Source organism: Callorhinchus milii, unplaced genomic scaffold, assembly GCF_018977255.1.
Source record: "Callorhinchus milii isolate IMCB2004 unplaced genomic scaffold, IMCB_Cmil_1.0 Scaffold388, whole genome shotgun sequence".
Lineage (NCBI taxonomy): Eukaryota > Metazoa > Chordata > Chondrichthyes > Chimaeriformes > Callorhinchidae > Callorhinchus > Callorhinchus milii.
Genome location: NW_024705129.1, coordinates 47,539 through 70,796, shown reverse-complemented (window position 1 = coordinate 70,796; position 23,258 = coordinate 47,539). Strand labels below are relative to the sequence as shown.

Below are 23,258 nucleotides of genomic sequence, written 5' to 3'. Positions count from 1 at the left end.
GCAATATGTTTTTTTTACTCTGGTCGCCGGGTTCATAGCGTAGTGCTGCTAGCCACCTCACCGCAGCTCCACTTCAGGGTGTCATGAGGATTTGCTTTGATGTAGGGCACTTGCTGCAACGCCTCAGCAACTCAAAAGCACCTTACATCCTGCCTCACCTCAACCGTCTCAGTGCCCAGCTACAATCTCAGAATCTGTATTTATACTGCAGGAATCCGGCGAGCTGTAAAGCTATTTTTCACAGCTGTCAAATAAGACTTGCTGAGGGAGCTCGGACACGTGCTCCCTTCGCCCGTCGCCGCAGGTTCAAACCGCGTAAAACTTTGGGGGTCATGTCCGGCATGGCGCTGTCGCGCAGGTTCGTGAACGCCGCCGGGTATTTGACGCCGTGGCAGTTGCGTTGGAGGCAGCGACGGAAGAAATCTTCATCTGCGACTGGTGGTGGGAGGCGCGGCAACCGGTCACACACACACACACGCTCACAGCCTACGTGCTCTGTGGGGAAACTGCTATTAGCGAGCGCCTATGGATTGTGCACGGCGCTACCATGGGGTGGTGTGGCTAGCACAACGCCCCGCCACATTTGTCTCCCCAGTGCCGATGTTTTTATTAGACACCGCACCAGGGTCCTAACTTAAGGTTAAGTCGACCCAGACAATGCCCAGGACTGGTTCGTATACATGCACTTTCGTTACTCACTGGCCGAGAATTAAACGCGGCCTGCCGGGTTTGCAGCGCAGCACGCTAAGTCGCTAACCACCACTCTACTCCACATTTGCACAACTGTGAGTGGTTGTTACGGATTCCTGACGACGCTCTTTGTCTTTGCCGTGCAGCTACTCGCTTCAGGTGTGGACAAAGCAGTTGGCGGGCGACGATTAGTTGCGTGATTTCGAAAGGAGCGATGCGCTTGTGCTTAGCGATCGCTCAGGTATGGACCTGGCCTGAGAAAGGGCGAACACCACATTTGACTGATGACTGGATAATGTCGGGATTTGGTTGCCTCTCATGCAGGCTAAGCCCGGAGATTTTCCTGCGGAGGCCGATTGTGGATGGGAACACGTGGCGCCTGGACTGCATTCTCAAGCGCAAGGCGTACATTGATCATAGATCGTCGCATTGACATCCTCGTTAGAATCACACGGATCATACCTTGGATTGGTGTTCCTTCATTTGAATGGTTTTCTCTTTTTTCTCCCCAGTTTCGTTACAGTTGTGCAGCTCGTAGTGCATCACCGCATGTTAGACAATGGCCCACTGAAGGGGTTTCACAGAACTACTTCTGAAGTCCCTTAGATGGGCGCTGCAATTTCCCACGTGCCCAGCTGTAGTTTGTCGCGTGGCAGTCATGCTGATATTTTTACATTTCAGCACTGAAATTTTGCCGCACGAATAGAGACCCCATATTTAACACAACACTTTTGTGCTGAGACTCTTTATTGAATCAATGAAATTAAATTGATGTCTCGTTGCTCCCCATACGCAAACTAAATTTAACCAAAAAGTATCAAATCCTAAATCAAACTTTCAACACAGAATCAAGCCAAGTCATCAACTCGCCTAGGAGGTAAATCATAACCCTCTACGGTGGTGATGCTGGCGGTGGTGGCGATGGAGGTGGTGAAGGCGGTGGTGTTATTGTTGATGGTGGTGAAGGTGGTGGTGGCGGTGTTGTTGTTGATGATGTTGGTGGTTGTGGAGGTGCTGACGGTGGTGATGGTAGCGGTGGTACTGGTGGTGGTGGCGATGGAGGTGGTGGCGGTGTTGTTGTTGATAATAGTGGTGCTGGTGTCTCACACAGGAGCAGGGAGTGCGAATCTTCGTGCTTCTCTACAAGGAAGTGGAACTCGCTCTGGGCATCAACAGTGGCTACACCAAGAAAACGCTCATGGATCTCCACCCCAACATCAAGGCAAGACCCCCCCCCCCCCCACACCCTGCGCTCCTGAGTGATTTGTGATCAGTAAAATAGCTCGAGGAAGCAGACACCACAGAACTACCTCTGAGATTCCTTCAAGTTGCCTCAGGTGCACAAAGTAGGGGGCAACCTTTTCCCACCTGCCCTGTAACAGTAATGCTTGCTGCATGGCAGAAAAAAACAGAGGTGGGACAAAGTCATTGTTATGCAAGTCCAAGTCGAGTCTGAAGTCATCAAATTCATGACTCGAGTCTGACTCGAGTCCAAGTCACATGACTCGAGTCCACACCTCAGAGGTGGGACAAAGTCATTGTTATGCAAGTCCAAGTCGAGTCTGAAGTCATCAAATTCATGACTCGAGTCTGACTCGAGTCCAAGTCACATGACTCGAGTCCACACCTCAGAGGTGGGACAAAGTCATTGTTATGCAAGTCCAAGTCGAGTCTGAAGTCATCAAATTCATGACTCGAGTCTGACTCGAGTCCAAGTCACATGACTCGAGTCCACACCTCAGAGGTGGGACAAAGTCATTGTTATGCAAGTCCAAGTCGAGTCTGAAGTCATCAAATTCATGACTCGAGTCTGACTCGAGTCCAAGTCACATGACTCGAGTCCACACCTCAGAGGTGGGACAAAAGTCATTGTTATGCAAGTCCAAGTCGAGTCTGAAGTCATCAAATTCATGACTCGAGTCTGACTCGAGTCCAAGTCACATGACTCGAGTCCACACCTCAGAGGTGGGACAAAGTCATTGTTATGCAAGTCCAAGTCGAGTCTGAAGTCATCAAATTCATGACTCGAGTCTGACTCGAGTCCAAGTCACATGACTCGAGTCCACACCTCTGGAAAAAAATATATTTATCATTCTCAGAGCTACAATTTAGCCAAAGATTCAGAGCAAAACAAATTAAATAGAAGGTTTGTGTGTGTGCATTCATTGGTGATCGGGATGAGACCACCAACTAATTGCACAATATTTGTGACTCTATGGATGACTGTGTAAGTCTATGGCCTCTGTGTGAGTCTACGGGTTTGTATGCGAGTGCAGGGGCCCTGAGGCAAATTCATTGATGCGAGCATGTCATGGTGTGGGTCCGGCTGGACTCGGCAACTAGCCATTGAAAAAAAATCACCTGTGCTGTGAAGACGCTGCACCTGTGCTGTGAAGACTCTGCACCTGTGCTGTGAAGACTCTGCACTGGCTCGGCCCATTTAGAAACATCACATACTTGACTGATGTAAATTTCCACGTGATAAGCCACTTCGTTGAGCTGTCATTTGTGGCCAATGTCCCTTCTGAAAAAGAAGCTAATAGCTCAGTGGGTTTTACCTGATTAAAAAAAGATTTTTTTTTATGTTTTTTAAGTCATTAGTTTACTCTTATCATGTTTTTTGTTGTTGTAATGTTCTGACCCGCCATGAAAAATAGCTTTATAGCTCATCGAATTCCTCTAGTATAAATAAATATTCAGATTTTGATGTTAGCGAACAAATTTTTTTTTCATTCCGAAGGCCACTTCCGCAATTATCCTCGCACTAAACGAGCTCTCAGAACCGGCAACTCACCGCAGCGCCATGACCAGCCGGTGAAACCCGCCATCCCCACGGTGCGGCCGCAGGTGATGAGGCACCCGGACCACATGTCGTCCACGGTGCTGTTCTGGCGCACCACGAGAAGCTGGTGGTGGTGGACCAGTCGCTGGCGCTGCTGGGCGGCATCGACCTGGCGTACGGGCGCTGGGACGACGAGCGGCACCGTCTCACGGACGTGGGCGACGTGCGCCGGACACCCAACGCAGCCCCTCGCTCTCGCGTCGCGAGTCGTCGGTGAGCGGGCGGAGGGGCCATTAGGGATGGGGCGTACAGGTGAGGGGGGTGTGGGCGGTACGGCGAGAGTATACAGGTGAGTGGGTGTAAGCGCCCGAGAGATCGTCCACCTTGGAGATGGAGCGATGAGATTGGCTAGTGTACGGGTGCTGGATGCATTGTGGGAACTGTGAGGTTGGAGGTGGCAGGGCCACCCAAAGGTTCCTGGAGGCACGGGGCAGAATTCCACATGGGACTACTTTATTCATTCAACAAAATGGGGCCCCTTATGAGGGGGCCTCTTTTGTGTGAGGCCGCTCACTAGTTGCAGTGACTTAAGGAGGCCTCATCCAGCTGATCACGATCGTGACGGTGAGACGAATGGGTTAATGTTTGAATGATTAAATGAAGGAGTGAGTACATGACTTTACGAGCGGTTGGTCTCGGCAGTCAAAGGTGACGACGCAGGTGGAGCGGCGCAAGGAGGTGGAGCGGCGCGAGGAGGTGGAGCTGCACGAGGAGGTGGAGCTTGCACGAGGCGTGCGTGCTGGCGAGCTCTCTGGAGGGCGCGCTCCGCATCGTTCCGTCGCCTCCACCGTCGTCGTCGACGATCACGACACCAGCGGCGACGTCATTGTCACGGGAGCGTTCCAAGAGCAGCGCAGGGTCCGGCAGGCACCTGGGACCCCTGCCGCTCGTGCTCCCGGCCACCGCGTCCGAGAGCGCAGCGGCAACCGTGGCGCAGACGACGGCGTCGACTCGCGTGGGTCCCGACCGGCGACAGCCAACGCCGTGTTTTATTCACTGCTGGTCCTGTTCAGCTACGCCCCCCCCCCTCCCCCGAGATATAAAGAGATACAAATAATCGATAAGGGAGATAAAAGAGCCATAAGATATTAAGAGAGCTGGAGACAAAAGATGCGGTTTGTTGGTAAAGCGGCCGCGAGCACATGCTGACATTATTACATGGTGCCACGGTGGTTCGATGTTAACTACCTCGCCTGGTATGCAGGAGGTCGGGGGATTCGAACCTGACACTGACGCCTGGATATATGGAGTTTGCATGTTCTCCCTGTGGTCACGTGGATTTTCTCCGGGTCCTCTGGTTTTTCCCTCCACATTTAGAAACGTGCGCTTAGAGTATTTGGCTGCTATAAAGTTCCACATGATGAGCCACTTCGTTGAACTATCATTTGTGGCCAGGTCGCTTCTGCGAAAGAGCTACACAGCTCAGTGGGCCTTACCTGGTAAAATGAAAAAAATAGTTTGGTGGCAGTACTACCCAGTCTGTTAAGGCTATTCGGAGGATATTTGTCTTTGCAGGCTCGGTGTGTGGTGAAGAACGTTTCTGGCACGGGAAAGACTACTGCAACTTCATACTCAAGGACTGGGTGCAGCTTGACAAGCCTTTGCCGGTCAGTGTCTCTACTGCTCCCTTCTCAATCCGCTGCTGAATGAAGGCTTCCCTGCACTGTGTCGGTCATTCAGCCACAAGTTGTTGTCTGACCATACTTCACCATGCTGGTCAGTGTGGGTCGATTAAGGGGGCCGCCCAGGAATCGTTCGGATATCACTCGCCACTGATACTAGTCGTGGCCAGGAATTGATCATCATCATCAGTCGCAGCAGCAGCAGCCTTGATCTATTCACTGCTGGATGAAGGCCTCCCGGAGCTGCCAACCTCTTTCGGTGATACGATGCATCCAGCAGTGGATCGACGAGAGGGATATGCAGGGTTACATTCCTAACAATATTTTCCAGCTTGCTGATAGACTGATGGACAGTAATACCCCAATTTACGCCTCCCCTTTTACGTCATTTCTCAAATACGCGGTCACTTTGTGAATACCACGACGACCTGATTAGCGTCGCCTCAACCCCACACTCACGCCGCTGACAGCGTCGCCCGTCCTGTCTCGTTATCCGTCGCCTCTCAGCCTTCGCCTCCACCGTACCCTGTAAATCGCTTTGATCGACGTCGTTTTGATATTCGTAATCGCATCTTTCACGGAGGCATCCCCGACGTAAACCGGGGTGCTACTGTCTTGTGTCGGATGACGAATAGCCACGGCCATTGCGAAGAGGTGTCCTCGAATTTGTGTGCTGGAAATACATGGTGAGCCATATAGATATACTTTATACATACCCACTAAAGTAATAATCAAAGTCCATAATTTTATGGCTGGGGCAAGTTTTACCAAAGGACTTTCCCACAACGTGTTACTCGATTTATCGGCCCCAGAGGGATGATGGCTTGAGTCAACTCGCAACCAGAATTTGAACTCGTAGCCTTCCGATTGCGAGCCTCCCCACCTCCCCTGCCCGCACTGCCGCTGAGCCACCTGGCGGCCGGGCACTCAAGTTCGAGGGCGCGGTAGAGAAAACAAGACGTCTCGTTCAACGCCTCTGTAAGAAGGAACACAGAGGCTCAGCACATGGGGAAGGGCTCTCTTTGTTGACACGTCCATCTCCCAGTCTCAGCCACCATCCTGTCCTGCTTCCCCTCCTCTCTCCCTCTCTCTCCCTCCTTTCAACTAATCTCTGCTTTGCCTCTCTCCTCCCTCTGAAATGTATCCACCCCGTCCATGGATGTGACAGCTCTGCTATTTTATGCTATTCTGCTAAGGTTTTCAGGTCCATATGGCGTAAATTCGTTTCAATACGGGCACATTTTTTTGTCTGTTTGTTTCTCCTTGTGATGGGACTTTGTTGGATGAACGTTGAAATTTAAAAGGGCATGGGATGACCAATAGGGTCCGAATTGGTCTGTAATAAGGTAGGCACTGATAAGTGTTTGATATCTATGGCTCTGCTATGTTATTAAATTTTGCTAAGGGTGCTTATAACACCTTTGCACCTCTACACAGCTCTCGGCGATCTCAACGCACGTCTAAAATCCTCCTCGACTCTCTCCGCTGCGAGACACGGAGCCATCGCTTTCACGATGTTCAGTCTTCCTGCTGAAAAGTAAACGGCAGTTCAGGGGTGGGGGTAGTGTGGCAATGAGTGGGGTATCTATAGATAGATCGCCCTGTATATATTTTTTTCACCGCCCGAGTCGCCGAGCCAGCTCCGTGCGCTTAACACCAACAAGAGGGGGCTCACCGGTTCACCGCATCGGTCGCCCGGCTGCGGCTCTGCCCGCAGACTTCATCGACCGCTACAAGACGCCGCGCATGCCGTGGCACGACACCGGCGTCGCGGTGCATGGAGCGGCGGCGCGGGACGTCGCCAGGCACTTCATCCAGCGCTGGAACTTCACCAAGGTGCGCCCGCCACTGAAGACGACGACGGTGATGTTGAAACTGTTGCCACTGATGATGATGATGTTGCTCCTACTGTTGCTCTCGCTTCTATTGCTACTGCTGCTACTGCTTGCGGTGATGACACAGCAGCAGATGCTGCTACCGCTGTCGCATCTGCTGCTGTGTTTACAATTTCAGGGAGGCAAAGGGGATGCAGGGGCTGTCGTACCTCCTGCACCCTGCATGTTCCCTTGCCCTGTATGTCTGGAGGAGGGGTGAGGAACAGGTTCCTCTACTGAAGGCCAAAGAGGACATTCAAATACATTTGATGAACCACACATTAACACACACCGTAGCGTCATCAACTGATATAGAATTAGTTTGGTTAAGGTGCTTATGGTGATGGGCCAATTTTATGTAGTAGGTCCAGGGATTAATATCGTCAGGTCTGCCCGGGTCAGTAACCTGAACAATATTTCCACTCCCAGTACACCCCACATCCATTATACCCCTTGCTATGTATGTGGCTATGAGTCACGACCCTACCCCACAAATGAGAAATTAAGCCCTGGGTAGGCCTCATGTGGCCATGCTCTGTATGTATAAAATGAAGTCGCCAGGGAAGTGCCAAGCCAGGCCTCCATGATTTGAGATGCCAGGTTGTTTTCCACTGCAGAGCCCAAACCGTGCCGCTGATGAACACGGTTGATGCCGTGTCCTCCGTGTGCTGACTGACGTCACGCGCAGTAGATGTGCGACAGCCCCAGCCCCCTGGCCCTGCTTGGCCTTGTGAGGCCAGCCTTGACTGTTTGGTTCCGCGAGGGCCCTGCGCTTGCTCCACTCGGATGTGCTAGTGGAAAAGGGTGTGGAAGCCGGGAGCATGGTGGCGAGATGTTAACTACCTCGCCTGGTATACAGGAGGTCGTGGGTTCGATCCCAAACCTGGCATAGTTGCGTGGATTTTTCTCCGGGTCCTCCGGTTTTTCCCTCCACATTTAGATTCAACGTGCGTTTAGAGTATTTGGCTGCATAAATTTCCACACGATAAGCCACTTCGATGAGCTATCATTTGTGGACAGGTCGCTTCTGAAAAAGAGCTGATAACTCAGTGGGGCTTATCTGGTAAATTAAAACAATAGTTCCGAGCTTAGTTTAAGCCATCACGTTCGAGGATGTCGGCTCGATGCGACTACGGGGTACCACGTACATTTCTCATGACTCGCGGGAATGCGATGTCCTTCCAGATCGTGAAGAAGAAGTCGAAAAGGAACTCCTTCCCTTTCCTGCTGCCAAAATCCCACCGCACGTCACAGCAGCTCCACTACTCCCTGCCTGGTTCCGTGGCCACCAACGTGCAGGTTTGCCAAGTTCACATCCAGATTGAAGTTGCCACCCGATGCGGATTCTAAATATCTCCTGGATGTCGACCCATGCCTCTGACCAAGTTTCCCAGACCGTGCCCGATCTCATCAGATCTCGGAAGCTGAGCAGGGGTCAACTTGGACAGGGCTTAGATGTGCTACCACCATGCATAAAACAGGTGTCATAGGCTGCTTCTGGGCTATACTGTGGGTAGTGCGGCAAATTAAAGTGTTATACTGTACATCTATGCTCCCACAACTTTGCTGCCCACCTTCCTCAATTCACACTGAACAACATGGTGAAGTCCAGTCAGATAACCCAAACGAACTGTACGGTGTGGAGAAACCTTTATCCAGCAGTGGATTATAATAATATATAATATTGACAGATGGGCTGTACCTGTCCTTTGTTGAAACACGCTCGTGTGGTGTGCGTTATCTCATAAAACGTGAGATGTGCCACAGCGTTTGCTCCGCGGTCAATTTGTGATGCGCCGGCCCAGGTGCTGCGCTCTGTGAGCCACTGGTCAGCGGGGGTCACATGTCACGAGGAGTCCATCCACCTGGCGTACTTATCGGCCATCCGCAGCAGCAAGCACTACATCTACATAGAGGTGGGATACCGCGCCACCAGCTCAAGCAACCTCACCGAGCCACCACTCCACCAGCGACATCGCCAGCGGTGGTGTACAAAATTATTTGGCACGTGTCCTTACGGATACTGCAAGGTCCAACCATGTCCGTCCGGTGCTCGCCGAACTGCATTGGCTTCCGGTTGCCGAACGAATATAATTATGAGGTCACAATCATTACCTTGTTGGTCTCGTCAAGGAGCATAAACCATCAAACGAACTCCGGTCATCCTAACAGTAGCGGCTTTTGGCTAACCAGCGAACAAAGGCGGTGGTCACAGCATCGCGCGCTTCAGATGCGCTTTTGCACCTGTCTTGGAACGCTCTTCCGATATTAGGAAGCCACTGGAGCTATGCACTTTTAAATATAAATTGAAAACGAATTTCGTTCGAACTCCTTGTTGTTGTGTTTAGTTTGTTGACCTTCCCCTGCACCTCCGATTAGCACGGTTGGCAACATACGGTACTAGAGAAGTTCAACATACATACAGTACAACCAACTCCACCAAGTAACCACACCACCAGTAATGTCACTGGCACCACCTGCTCTACCAACACCACCGACTTCGCCAAGCCACCACACCACCAGTGGCACTTCACTAGCATTTCCCAGCGTGCCGTGTGTGGCACTGACCCTTGCCTCCACTCTGCGTGTCAACGGTCTGATTATTTGCGAGTCCCACAGAATCAGTTCTTCATCAGCTGTGCCGACAACAAGACGGTTTTTAACAAGGTGGGAGATGCCCTCGTGGACAGGATCTTGCAGGCCTACAGGTACCATCTGTACATCGCAATATTTTCTGGTTGTTAATGTATGTGTAGTGACGCCAACACACGCTCTTGCTTTACTAAGAGCCTTTATTTTGGACACGACGCTATTCCTAGACCCGGGCTTCGGTTCTTGATGCTTGAACTTCGTCTTCTCTCCAACCGTCCATTCCACTCGTGCTCTCCCCTTTTATATTCCTCCAGCCCCTTTTTTTCCGCTCACCCCCATTTCCGTCACCCAATCCTCGTCCTCCTGTTCTAACGGTTGTTAACCGTTACCCAACAGCTCACCCTCGTTTTCCCGCCTTTTGCGTTTGAATTTCTCAACCAATTGGGTCAATTCTCTGGCACTAACCAATTCCATTTGAAGCCTCTGTGCACCATTCAGAGGCTTGATACACTTCCTGACTCCGTTTGTACGCGTATCGTGTCAGGTAAGTGGTCTGTTGTTTTCGGTCTTCACATATGTATGTATGTTGAACTTCTCTCGCATCGTACGTGGCCAACTGTGCTAGTCGGAGGTGTCACGCTCTGCTGATGAGTCCTAGTTGAATCGAAACCAGTCCAACGTCACTTTGCTGCATAAATTAATGTGGAAAGCTCATTGGCTGCATGCTATTTCGGTGTGCCAATGCAACTTTTCTAATGATAAAAACCAGTTATAGATGGAACCGCCACATGGAGATTCCACGAAGGATTTAATATAATTCAATCAAAGGGGAGTCAGACAAGGAGATGCACTATCACCAAGGCTGTTCAAATCAATATTAGAGTATATTTTAGAGAAACTGGATTGGAGAAATTAAAGGGAACATCTTGATTGGTTAAAGGCGGTTTGACGTGTTTTCGATGGCCTTTATTGACCAATCTCCCACCGATGGGGGCAACCCGATGGGCTGAATCACTCGCTCCATCCATTTCATCTACCTACTTACAATGAAACCAGACTTTCTACATAACGTATTGTTGTGGGTTATTATTTGCTAATTTAGGGCAGCACTAACATTAAGAACAAGTGTGTACAGGGCAGCACCGACAATAATGCCAGGCCTTCACAAGTCTGTTGCCAGAAGAAGGTAGCACGGAAAGTGGACTCATCGGCATCTGTTTCCATCTGTACGGGAATTGAGTGTTGTTCCGGTTTCCTCCCAAACACGTGAATAATTAACACCCTCAGCATTAATTGGACTGAAAACGTCTTTTAATAGAAGCCCAATGCAGCAGGACCCTCCTGGAAAAGAATACTACGGCTCGGTATGGCTCTTCTGGATAAATAAGTACTGTAGAGGCCGACTGAAATTCGGTTTTGGTATCGGCGCCGAAAGTTGGCAAATGGCCACTTTCGGCATACTTTCAGTTTCGGCCGAAAGTCAATTTGTAACTTTTGGTCTTGTTTCGGTTTCGACCGAAACTGATATAGACTTTCGGTCATCAAACGAAGATCTATTTTTAGAATATAACGCTAGTGCTAAGTCTATCAGCCGGTCAGTCGGCGCTAGGCAATCCTATGCGATAGGCTGCACACACGCACGTCAGCAGCAGCACCTTGCGAGCGAGGTTACAGCCGCAACCATGGTCTGGGGCCGTCAATAAATGACGTCACGCACCTGGGGGGGGGGGGGGGGGCAGCGACTGCGTAGCGATTCGCGCGCTGCGCTACGAACCCGACGGCCCGAGTTCGATTCCCGCTCACGGCCGGTGACGATTATTTGAACCGGTCCTGAGCCTCCCCTAGGTTGACTCAGCCTCAAACGAGTAAGTGGTGTGGTGTATCAACATCGCCATTGGGAGACAAAGGCGGCCAGCCGTGGTGAATCCAGGTCCCGGGCGAAGCCAGGTAGTAAAACAAGTATTTCATAAATCTTGTGCTCGGTAACTTCGGATATATACCTTTCTGTTTCGGTCTTGGTCGAAAGTGTAGTTAAACTTTCGGTTTCGGCTGAAACCAGAAATTCAGTTTTGGTCGGCCTCTAAAGTACTGTACAGTAGTCCCTTGGTTAACAGTGACATCAGTTACCGATGTTTTTGTTAACGTTTCGCCTCCCATAGGACCCCATGGTTTCAACTAACGCTAAAATGTTGACTAACGTTACGTTTACATTATGCACACGATGGCGCCAATTTCGGCTAATCTGAGCGCTCGTAAATGTGGCTGAGCCATGCCCTCAGCCAATCAGTGGCTCCCATTTATAAGCGTTAAGACGTTTTCTGTTTGGCAAGGGAAACAGCCCTCTTGCAAGACTCCAGTGATCTTTATATATATTCGATGAACAGTTATTACTGTTAACAGTAGTTTTCTTGGAACGGATTAAAAACGTTAACCGAGGGACTACTGTACAACGATTAATATTGTTATTCCTGGTATTCGAGCGAGCCGCTCTCACCCCCACGCTGCCCTCACCCCCACGCTGCCCTCACCCCCACGCTGCCCTCACCCCCACGCTGCCCTCACCCCCACGCTGCCCTCACCCCCACGCTGCCCTCACCCCACCTACAGGGAGAATCGGACGTTCCGGGTGTACGTGGTGCTGCCCCTCATACCGGGCTTCGAGGGCGACATCACCACGGGGGGCGGGAATGCCATCCAGGCCGTCATGCACCTCAATTACAGGTGGTGGGCTGTCCAGGGGTGGGACAGCCAACCCCAGGGACGATTGTAAGGGAGCGTTAATACTTGACCGTATGGGGGCTCTTGTGATTTATGTAAGCGTGTATATGGCGGTGTAACAGGACATAGAGCAGTTGTAATAGTTACACAGTCGATTGCACGGCCTCTAGAGATAGCAATACTATTCTATTGCTAAGCATGTATAGGTGTAATGCTAACCAAAGATGGCTGACACTGGACCGTTTTTCAGTGGTCACTGACTGTTAAATGAAGCCTGGGGAAACCGAATCTCGAGTCTCCAGACCCACAGGAATGGAGTCGACCTTCACGACCATCACCACTGCCTGCAGAGTTTTGGCTGCTGCAATGCATTTCCACGTGATGATGATTATAAGCCACTTCGTTGAGTGTATCATTTGTGGCCAGGTCACTTTTTAAAAAGAGATACAGTATATATCTCAGTGGGCCTTACCTGGTAAAATAAAAAAATAAAGAGTTTAGTTTGTGGTTTCACTGGCCTAAACGCTCACCCCCCTCTGTCTTATTCCTCAGGACCATGTGTCGTGGAGAGTACTCCATCATCGAAAGGCTCAAAGCAGAGAGTGAGTGCTACCATGTCCCCTCCTCCAGCTGCCGCTACGGCGTTAGTCTCTGCGGTTGAATTTTGTTGATGTTGTTGTTACCAAACCGTGCAGCCTGGTAGCGTGACCTGTTTAAAGTAGGAGGCATGAAAAAACATAGAAATAGGGCCGGCAGGGGGGGGGGGGACAACACAGTTAATGTTAAACAAACTTTTAACAGATGCTATAAACGTTGAACTCAACGGGTAGTGACACGATCTGTTCCTGTCCACCGTGTATTCCGCTCTGCCTCTCACCTCCGTTGTGTGTCGCGGTAAAGGCTGCGACGCCCATCACTTATATGTGCTATTTTTTTGCCAACAATTTTTTCCCTAGACTTTAAGAATTGAGCAGTGGGAAGGGGGCAGGGGGGCAACTCACCCTGCCCCCACGACGCTGTGGGGCTGAAACTCTGATGGCTGACCTCTGGCACCGCGCGTGTGGCGGTGGTGTAGCAGTTAACGCGCTGTGCTTCGAACCCGACGACCCGAGTTCTATTCCCGCTGACGGCCAACACCAGTGACGATTACCTGAACCGGTCCTGGGCCTCCCCTTTGTCGACTCAGTCTGAAATGAGTACCTGGTGCGGTGTGTAAACATCGCCACTGGGGAGACAAAGGCGGCCGGGTGTAGTGCTGGCCACCCACCCCCTCGTGTACCTTGCCGGCCTTCATAGGTGCTCGCGAACAGCACTTGCCCCCTACAATCTGTTAAAGGCTACACGGGGGAATTTTGTCTTGTCTGCATCCGTGTGGGTGCGTGTACGTGTATGGGTGCGTGTGTGTGCGTACGTGTCTTCGTGCGTGTGTGGATGTGTGTGTGCCTGCGCGTGCGTGTCTGTGTGCGTGCGTGCGGCAGTGAGCGACCGCTGGATGCACTTTGTGTCGTTCTGCGGTCTGCGCACGCACGCCAACCTGGACGGCCGCCTCGTCACGGAGCTTGTCTACGTGCACAGCAAGCTGCTCATCGCCGATGACACCACCGTCATCATCGGTGCGGCCACCACAATCTCCCCCACCTCATATAAGCACATCCTCGTCACCGTATGTAAGGAGCGTTGATATAAGCAACGCATGCTTTTCCAATAATACAGGAATTTTTGGGGGTAGATCACGTAAATATAAATGTGTTGTTAAACCTGCCACCGCCCGACACAGCCAATTAGTAAGGTTTGTCGCGTAAACAATCCTCCGGGGTCGTAAAATACAAACCACTTTGTGGGGAAGTCAACAATGGTTTCTACGGATAGACTGACGCCTACCATAGGAATGTGGAATTTCCACCACTGGCTAAGGGCTGTTAATGGGAGATGAGCACTGCCTCAATGCTCATTTAAACAAACAATTTTTTTTTTTTTTCCAGATAAGTCCCACTGAGCTGTATAGCTCTTTTTCAGAAGCAACCTGGCCACAAATTATAGCTAAATGAAGTGGCTTATCACGTGGAAATTTATAGCAACCAAATACTATAAACGCACGTTGATTCTAAATGTGGAGGGAAAAACAGGAAGACCCAGAGAAATCCCATGCGACCACAGGGACAACATTCAAACTCCAAATATACAATAGGTGTCAGGGTCGGGATCGAACCCACGACCTCCTGCATACCTGGCGAGCTAGTTAACATCTCGCCACAAAAATCCCTCTGACTCTTGACACCCGCCCTTGAGTTGATCCCTTGCCTTCATCACCACCACCAACACCGCCGTGCTTGCAGGCTCTGCCAACATCAATGACCGCAGCCTGCTAGGCCGCAGGGACAGCGAGATAGCAGTGATGGTGGAGGACAGCGAGATGGTGCCGTCCACCATGGACGGGCGGCCCTACCAAGCCGGCCGCTTTGCCTTGCACCTGCGCACGCACTGCTTCCGGTAAGGATGGAGACACGTTCAGTGTCGTGCCTGCGTCTCGTGGATAACGTATTGCAGCTCCATTCCTCGGCACATTCCATTTGTCGGTACGCCCCCTCCGAGGGGCAGACAAGTTCTGATGTGCAGTTGTGCAAGCGTGCCGCCATCTTTTATCACATGATACGTCTGCCATCTCGTGGATTCGTTTATGACATTGTGAATAAAATGTGCCATTTAAAAATTGAGCAACGACTGTAAAGAAGCCCTCTCCCTCCCCATGCTGTCCAAGTCCTCTGTCCCCTCACTTGTGTCCCGTGCTGCATCCCATTTTGTGTTCTGTGTCTCACCCTTGTGTCCCGTGTCATAAGCATGGTCCTGGGCCTGTTGGACGATGCCACAGTAGACGTTAGTGACCCCGTGCACGACCGCTTCTACAAGGAGGTGTGGGTGACCACAGCGGCACGCAACGCCATGGTCTACGACAAGGTGATGTCCATTCTCTATCCACTGCTATACGTTCTCTAGTATCTCCTCAGTGCATCTGTAGCTGCACCGTAGTACCAACTGTATTTTGCCTCGTTTCATTCATAGGAATATAAGGTTCATAATATAGGATTATTATGAATAGGCGGTACCGTGTTTTCTCGTAGTAATGGTAGTAGTGCCTTACACCTGTAAAGACCGAAAACAACAGACCACTTACCTGACATGGTACGCGTGCAAACGGACAGTCAGGAAGTGTGTCAATGCCTCTGATTGGCGCAGGGAAGCCTCAAAGAGGATTGGTTAGGGTCAGAGAATTAAACTGATTGGAGGAGAAATTTAAACATAAAAGGCGGGAAACGAGGGTTGACTGTCGGGGAAACGGTTGACAACCGTTGGAAAAGGAGAACAGGGATTGGCCGAAGTAAATAGAGTGAGCGAACTTTCCAGAAAGGAGGCTTTTGAGTGATATTAAAGAGGATAGCGCAAGTGGAAGGGACGCTTGGAGAGAAGACGAAGTTCGTACATGAAGAACCAAAGTCCGGGCCCAAAGAATAGTGTTGGTGTCCACAATCAAGGCTATTAGTCAAGCAAGAATGTGTATCGGTGTCATTACACACCGATTAACCTTACTCCAAGGCAGCCTAGCAGCATTGCAGAAAATATCGAGTGGCGAATTAAGCCCTGGCTATAAGAATGCCGTGAATACGCGCGTACTCGTGAATTAACGTTCTTTTTTTCGTCGAGAAGGCAACTTCCTTTCTCGTGACCTCCGACCCCACTGCTGCCAGGTGTTCCGCTGCCTCCCGACAGACGAGGTGCGCAACTACGGAGAGCTGCGCGAGTGGCAGGCAAGCCCAGGCCTGGCGTCCGCCGAGCCAGGCCTCGCGCGGAAGAGTTGCAGAAAGTTCGCGGCTTCCTCGTGCAGTTCCCGCTCTGCTTCCTGGCCGACGAGAATCTCTACCCCTCACTCAACTCCAAGGAGGGCATGCTGCCCAGCGAGCTGTGGACTTGAGCGAGATCCGATTAGCGAGGTTGGCTTCGTCCGGTGCGAAAGAAGTTCAACATACATACATAAGTGCACATCAGTAGCGGTAACTAGTGTAGTGGCACGGGTACCTTGGCCGCTCCAGTGGTGGCCAAAGCTATGAGTTGGGCCCCATTGACAACCACCATGAGATATATTTTCAACAACAATGTAAAAGAACACATTTAAAACGCAGTTTCAATTATTTTTTATGAAAATGCTGTAATTTACATTCCACATTTTATTTTCATTTAATTAGAGTGGTAACATTTGGCTTGTGTAAATTTGGGCAAATCAAATATTGAGACCCCACCTGACCGATTTTCGCACCCCCCTAAGCTGATAATGTTGTTATGCCATTGATACCAATACATACGTCGCTCACTACAGTCTCGTAGATTCACCTTGTTTAAAAGAAATGGGACTCGACACAAACTTTATTTGAGTCTGTCTCAACAAGTCTATGCATTTCTCAATGCTTGAATTGTCACCTCCAAACAATCCACCGCGAGATGAAGACCGGTATGTCATCTCTGATTTGCATGTTTCCTGATCCACGGCTCTCTTTGTCTTTGTGTAATTCTGAGCATCCCATTCATCTCTCCATGTTCTGGTGCACACTTTTTAGCATTTGCTGATGAACACTGTACCGTCTCTACATTGTGATATCACCGTGTGCATGTTGCGTGGTGCTTGTTGTAACGCAGCGGCTCTCAACCATAAACATTATTTGAGTAGAGTGTGTGTGGCACTCGCAACAGGCCACAGATATGTCCTGGGTCAGGAGTAGCCAAACCATGGCTCTCGGGCAGTTAAGTGTGGATCGATAGATATGGAGTGAGTCCAACTGAGTCGCAGACGTTCATCTTCAGAGGCAACACATTTATTACACAACACGTATATACAAAAGGGTAGCTGCCCCTTTACCAGATAGAGCCTAGGGTGGTGACCAAGTTAGGGCTACAATGTACCGGACCCGGACTCGGGTCCCGGGCCACGTGTTGGTGCCTCTTCAGATGTAAAACGTGGATCTTCCAGCTTGCAGAACGTAGCAACCCTGGTCCCTCCCAGGGACCCACCTTATATCCTCCCGGGTCGGGGCCGGCTCTGCCTTTGGCCCCGCCCACCTTCGAAGCGTTCCAGCTCTCGATCCATCTCGAGAGCTCCCCCGGACACGTGGTCACCCCCTAGCCCCCCCCACTTGGGGGCCTTCCTTTGGACACTCCGGATCACGTGCCTACGGGGTCAACCAGAGTGCCATGGCCTGGGGCAACCCTGTCCCTGGGCTGACACTCTCCCGCACTGCACGCTATGCGTGGTGCCATCACTATCCAGCGCTCACCAAGCCCCGCTAGGGCTGGTACTACACCAACCTACTGGGTGTACGCGATGACTGCATCGCACGCCGTGCTCTGCTAGAGCCGGCATCACTCTGCAACACACACGATGCTGTCCGCGATGTAACTACGGTACATCCCACGCCATGGCCCTCTAGGGCGGGCACCATACAGTGACATCCCAATGTCACTACATTACCCCCCCCCCCTCCTTCGTAGCACTCAGCCGTCCCGGCTGTCAACTCCCCCTTCAAAACGAGCAAGTTTGTAAAAGACGATAAAAACGCAATTGTGCCTCAACAACAAGAACAACAATAAATACCCCAATCCACCTGTACAAAAATTACACTATCCACAAATGTGCAAAACCAACAGAGAGAAAAGTGTATACCCGACGAAACCACAACACCTCCCACCTTCACCGTGTCACGACGCTCGTGAGCTCAATAGCGGCCAGGATCAGCCAATAACCGCCACGACTCAACGAGCGCGACAAGCAACTGACAGTGTGGGAGTGTGTGTGCACGGGGATCACGGAAACGAGTCTTTGAGCGAGTCTGTGATGCCGGGCCCCCAGGGGAGGTGGGCCCGCTCACCCTGGAGATCCGGGGGAATGTACAATTGTTCCGTCGAAACCGGCTCCTCACGGAGACTAGTAGGCCGGGTCGACGGGTCCTCTGCGCCCGAAGCCTGCAAAGCCGGCATCACTGTAACACACGCGATGCTGTCCACGATGCAAGTCCATCGCATGCCATGGCCCTCTAGGGCCGGCACCATATAGTAACATCCCCAATGTCACTACAGATACGCAGCTTATGAATTATTACTACCACCCTACCCGAGCCTCGACGTTTCTTTTTAGGAGGGTCATGCCAGGTTTGTCACAGACTGGGGCAATGAAGCTATGCTTATTCCCAATTGAGTAAGTTGCAGGTAATTCATCAGCATTGGGATGTTTGGCCAATACGAGTTACATTGTGTGGGTTTTTCAGCTATGGGCAGAAACCGGAGGACCCGGAAGAAACCCATGCAGAACAGGGGGAGAGAACAGAGAAACTCTGCAGAGAAAGAGCGAGTCGAACCTTCCGTGGAGAGGCTTACAGGTCAGCAGCAGCATCGTATAGACCACTCGATAATTGACGGGTAGGTCATTACATCATGACAAAATGTCGCTACAATACGTGCGATTTTTTGTTACTGGAAGCCCTTCAATGTCACCACGTCTCAAGATGCGCTGGGCTTGAATGTGTGATAACGTGTAGCGAAAAGGAGCGATTTGAATCGCATTGCGGTACATTCTATTACCAAGCGCACGTTGTGGTGATGTGTGCGCATTGTACGCCACCACGTGGCGCAAGGCGGGAATGGACCGTGCTGACATGAGCGGAATGCTAATAATTTGCTATGATGAAATAATTTCGGAGCAAAAAGTAGCTTCTTGAATTCAAGTATTGTATATAAAGTTGTTTAAAATGTCATAACATCTCGGGTATTCTTTATTGTGATACGAATACAATAGTGGTTGCGTCCCATAGCGTAGATATACACTGCCATGACTCCCATAAGCCTTTGCGCCGGTTTGTAATAATTGTTTTGCTCGGTTCACGCACCAAAAATACTATTTTTAAGTAATCTATTTATGATATTTACGATATTTATATACATGGCATATGGTTATGTTATATGTGAGATAGCTTTTTTGTGATAATCATGGTTTCAACCCATAGCGTAGATGGAAGTTGTGTGGGTATGTGTACCCCACCACCGACAGGTTTTAGTTATCGCTTCTCGGCCTTTTGGCTAAGATCAAGTGTAGTATCTGTTCTTATCAGTTTAATATCTGATACGTACCACATTGTGGTACCTTATATTAAATTGATTTTTGGGACAGGGAGATGGAATAGGGGCTTGCTCCGTCCACTCCGCGCATCAACCCGGTATTGCAGTTTCTCCGGGAATGGTGCACCTCCCCGCTTGGGAGGGAAAATGTAAACAAATGTCAGAGGTGTAAACGTGTGAGAATTCAATTTGCAACTGGTGACAAGTCACCACGCCCGTACGGCACAAGGTCACCCGCTGTTTCGTACGGTAACCTCATTAAATATTAGCGCGAACATGAGCGCATTGCGTGTGGAGAGAGAACACACCTCGGATGAGTGCACCACCCTGTCCTGTTTGTATTGCGCCTGGATCACGTGTGACATCTGTAACGCCGGTTTGGTCTTTCATGTCTCACCTCATGCGATTGTCCTCCAACTCTTTCGGTTGTCATGTGTGATGCCGCAGCAGCGAAGCCATTCTGCCGGCGCCCCACCTACGACCCCACCACCACCAAGCGACAGGGCTGACGCTGCTCTTCCCTAACCACCCCCCGCATGAACACACCCCACATAGGCCCCCGAGGGGAGGTCACCTGGCCGACAGGTTTTCACCCAGAAGCCCTCTCACGGGCCTAATCTTCACGGTTTCCTGCGGCCAGGGAATTGGGCGATCTCCCCCGAGGCGAACTCGCACCGTGGCGCTGTGACTTGGGTTGTAATTACATGGTCACGACGGGACTGCCCAGCCACCGCGGGTAGAAAGCACACACCACACACACGGGTGAGCAGGCAGGTAGGGGGCGGAGCCACGAACGGCGGGAAGACAGGGCAGCCCCTCTGATTGGTCAGGAGCTTAGCGGCAAACCTAGATGCGGACGTCGCTGGAAGCAACGGTCCGGGGCACGAAAATCTGAGCGATCTGATTGGCCGGGAAGGCCAGCGGATCAGCGGCGAAGTTTCTTTGATGTAGGTAACAATAAAAGACAAGAGAAGGTAGAGAGAAGTCAGTCGTGTTCTTCTGAAGTCTGAGATCGGAGTATTCACCTAGCCGGCCACTGGATCGTCCGTGAGACGCGTCCCAGTGCAGCCAAGCCCCAGGAGAACTTCGTGCAGCCTCACCTCTCCACGGCTTCCCGCACATTCCAGCTGAACCGTGAGTACGCAAGGGAGAGTTGGGACTTAGCGTAAGATCATAGGGAGGTTAATTCCAAGGAGACGAGGTAGATCGGGTTTAGACCATCGGGAGATAGGTTAGACATGCCCTGCTGACCCAGACTGATTCGAGTAATAGCTCACAGATGCGCCGGGAATAAATCGTTAGTGATCGATAACAGCCTCGTGTGGTTTCTACGAGTGTGAGGAAAGTACGTGGTGGTGTGGGTGCGCTCGCCGTAACGCGTGTGGTCGGTGCTCCGCGAGTGCGCGCTTCGTCCTGTGGCTGCGGACTCCCACGCTGCGTGCAGGCTAACACCCATCGCGAATACCCGCTCCCACAGCCCGTTAAATCATCCTCAATAAAAAACCCCTAATCATTTAAGCGGTATGAGTGACGTCTCGACCCTCTGACCCTTGATCCCCCATTCTGCGCGTGCGATTGGTGCGTTGTTCTGAGACCCATCCCGAATACCCACCCATCCACAGCTCTTTAAACGATCTCCATTACCCACTCACGGCGGCAGTGTATGTGCAAGCGACGTCATTGCCCTCCGACCCCTGACCCCCCATTCAACGCGCCTGATTGGTGCGCGGGGTTGTGTGAGCGGAGATATCGCGTTTGAGTGACTGAGAAGCGACACGTTGATTTCAGGCAGCCGTGTGCCAGCCCCGAGCTATGCCCCACAAGCAGGACTCGCAGACTCGAGGGGCTAGGGCGCGGGGAGAGGAGCCGTAGAGCGGCAGCCCTTCTTCTGCGAACGAGGAGCTCAGCAGCAGCGGCTCTCAAATGAGTGAGGGACCCGGAGACAGCGGGCCCCCCCCTGGCTGGCCCCCGCCGGGTGAGGACCCGGGGGCCAGCAGCCTCAACAATGGCTATTATTCCCCACAAACTTTGCTTTTGTGACCAGAACATTGATATTTTTAAATTTACCAATTTTCCCGAATTTTCCAGATAGATTCAGTGCTGAGTGAACTTGGAGTAACTTCTAGAACATTCTAGAGCTTTCCAGTAATATAATAGTAGTATAAATACAAGGGCCTTAAGCCCACTAGTTCAGTTTAGTTCCAGCTGCCTAAGTGGATACATATCTGCATTTTTCCGAGATGGCATCAAGAGGCTGCAAGCATCCGGCAGACACATTTTGCTATGTCTGCGGTCAATTTATCAAGACAAGAGTGAAAAAGTACTCTGTGGAAGCATCTGCTAAGATTTGTGAGGCCTACAAGGCATATTTCAGAATGCCTGCCGGGGATCAAGACAAACCCTGGGCACCTAATTTCACCTGTGAGCAATGCAAAAAACTCTGGAAGGTAAGATGGACAATTGTTGCTCGGAATTTAGATTTTATAAAATTTGTTAACATTTTTTTAATTATTAAAGTTTTTAATTTTAAAATGTCTTCCAATTTTCAATGTTATTGAAAAAATATATCATACATTAAAAATGTTGCGAGAATCTCTTACACATTAGTCATGGGTCAAATAAATGTATTTTTGTACGATGGTCCAGAGGGGAAAAAAAGAGCCATGAAAATAAATAGAGCCATGAACCCACTGACCACTCAAGCAACTGCTACTTCTGCATGGTGGACCCCTCCAAACGTCAGACTGGCAAGAATGCACCTGCTGTCATGTGTCCGGACCTTCCTTTATCCATCGTCCCGGTGCCACGCTGCCATGAGCTCCCCGTACCCACTCCTCCGGAGAGAGAGTAGCAGCAAGTCGGAGAGCAAGGAAGGCGTTGTAGGCCCAGATGACAATTTCAGAGGTGGAGCTGAGGAGAGAAACCCATACTACCCCAACCAAAAAGACCTCAACAACTTGATCAGAGATCTTGATTTCACCAAGTCCAATGCCGAGCTTTTGACGTCGAGGCTCAAGCAGTGGATCTTGTTGGATGAAGGTGTGCAAGTCGCTGTTTAGAGGAAGCTTCAACCTTTTTCAGCTTATTCACCCGTGAAGATGGGCTCTGCTTCTGCTACAATGTGACCAGTCTGTGCGAGGCAATTGGAATCGCCTGTAACCAGAATGAGTGGTGACCCTTCATTGACAGCTCAACCAGGAGCCTCAAAGCCGTGCTGCTCCATAATGATGAAATTGGTTCGATTGAGGCGCACACTCAACTTGGAGGCAACACTATTTATTAACACGTAACAACCAACTTGAACAATATACATGAGGAGGAATTACTACATAACGTTACCAGGGCAGGTTAACAGGCTGCCTGATCACGGACGAAGATCGGAGACTCGAGGATCGCAGATGGCATCTTCATCGCGGGGTTGAACAGCCCAGTTCTCTCTTCACGCCCCGCTTATAACTGCTGCGGCATGGCCGGCCCCGCCCTCGGCCACGCCCCCCTTTACAATCCTTCGGGAAGGTCGGGCCCCTTACCACGTGACCACCAAGCTCCCCTCTGGGGCCCCTGGCCCCCCTTCGTCCGGTCACGTGTCCTGTCGGGTTCCCGCAGAGTGTCATGGCCTGATGCGACCTCAGTGACACCCCGCAAACAGTACCCCTGCCAACCCAACACAGTAGTGACGTCATGTCACCACACTCGTACAGTACCAATACAGTAGTGACATCATATGTCACTATAATGGTAACAATTACCCGTCTCTTCCCCTGG

At 50.9% G+C, this 23,258-nt stretch overlaps 1 non-coding gene and 1 pseudogene across 1 annotated transcript; both read left to right on the top strand.

Moving 5' to 3' along the window:
* Nucleotides 1-358: 358 nt before the first annotated feature.
* On the top strand, nucleotides 359-16,305 carry LOC121852073 (annotated as a pseudogene).
* A 3,129-nt stretch (nucleotides 16,306-19,434) lies between these two features.
* On the top strand, nucleotides 19,435-19,625 carry LOC121852074. Its single transcript, XR_006086051.1, has one exon. It is a non-coding gene; the product is annotated as a U2 spliceosomal RNA (small nuclear RNA).
* Nucleotides 19,626-23,258: the final 3,633 nt, after the last annotated feature.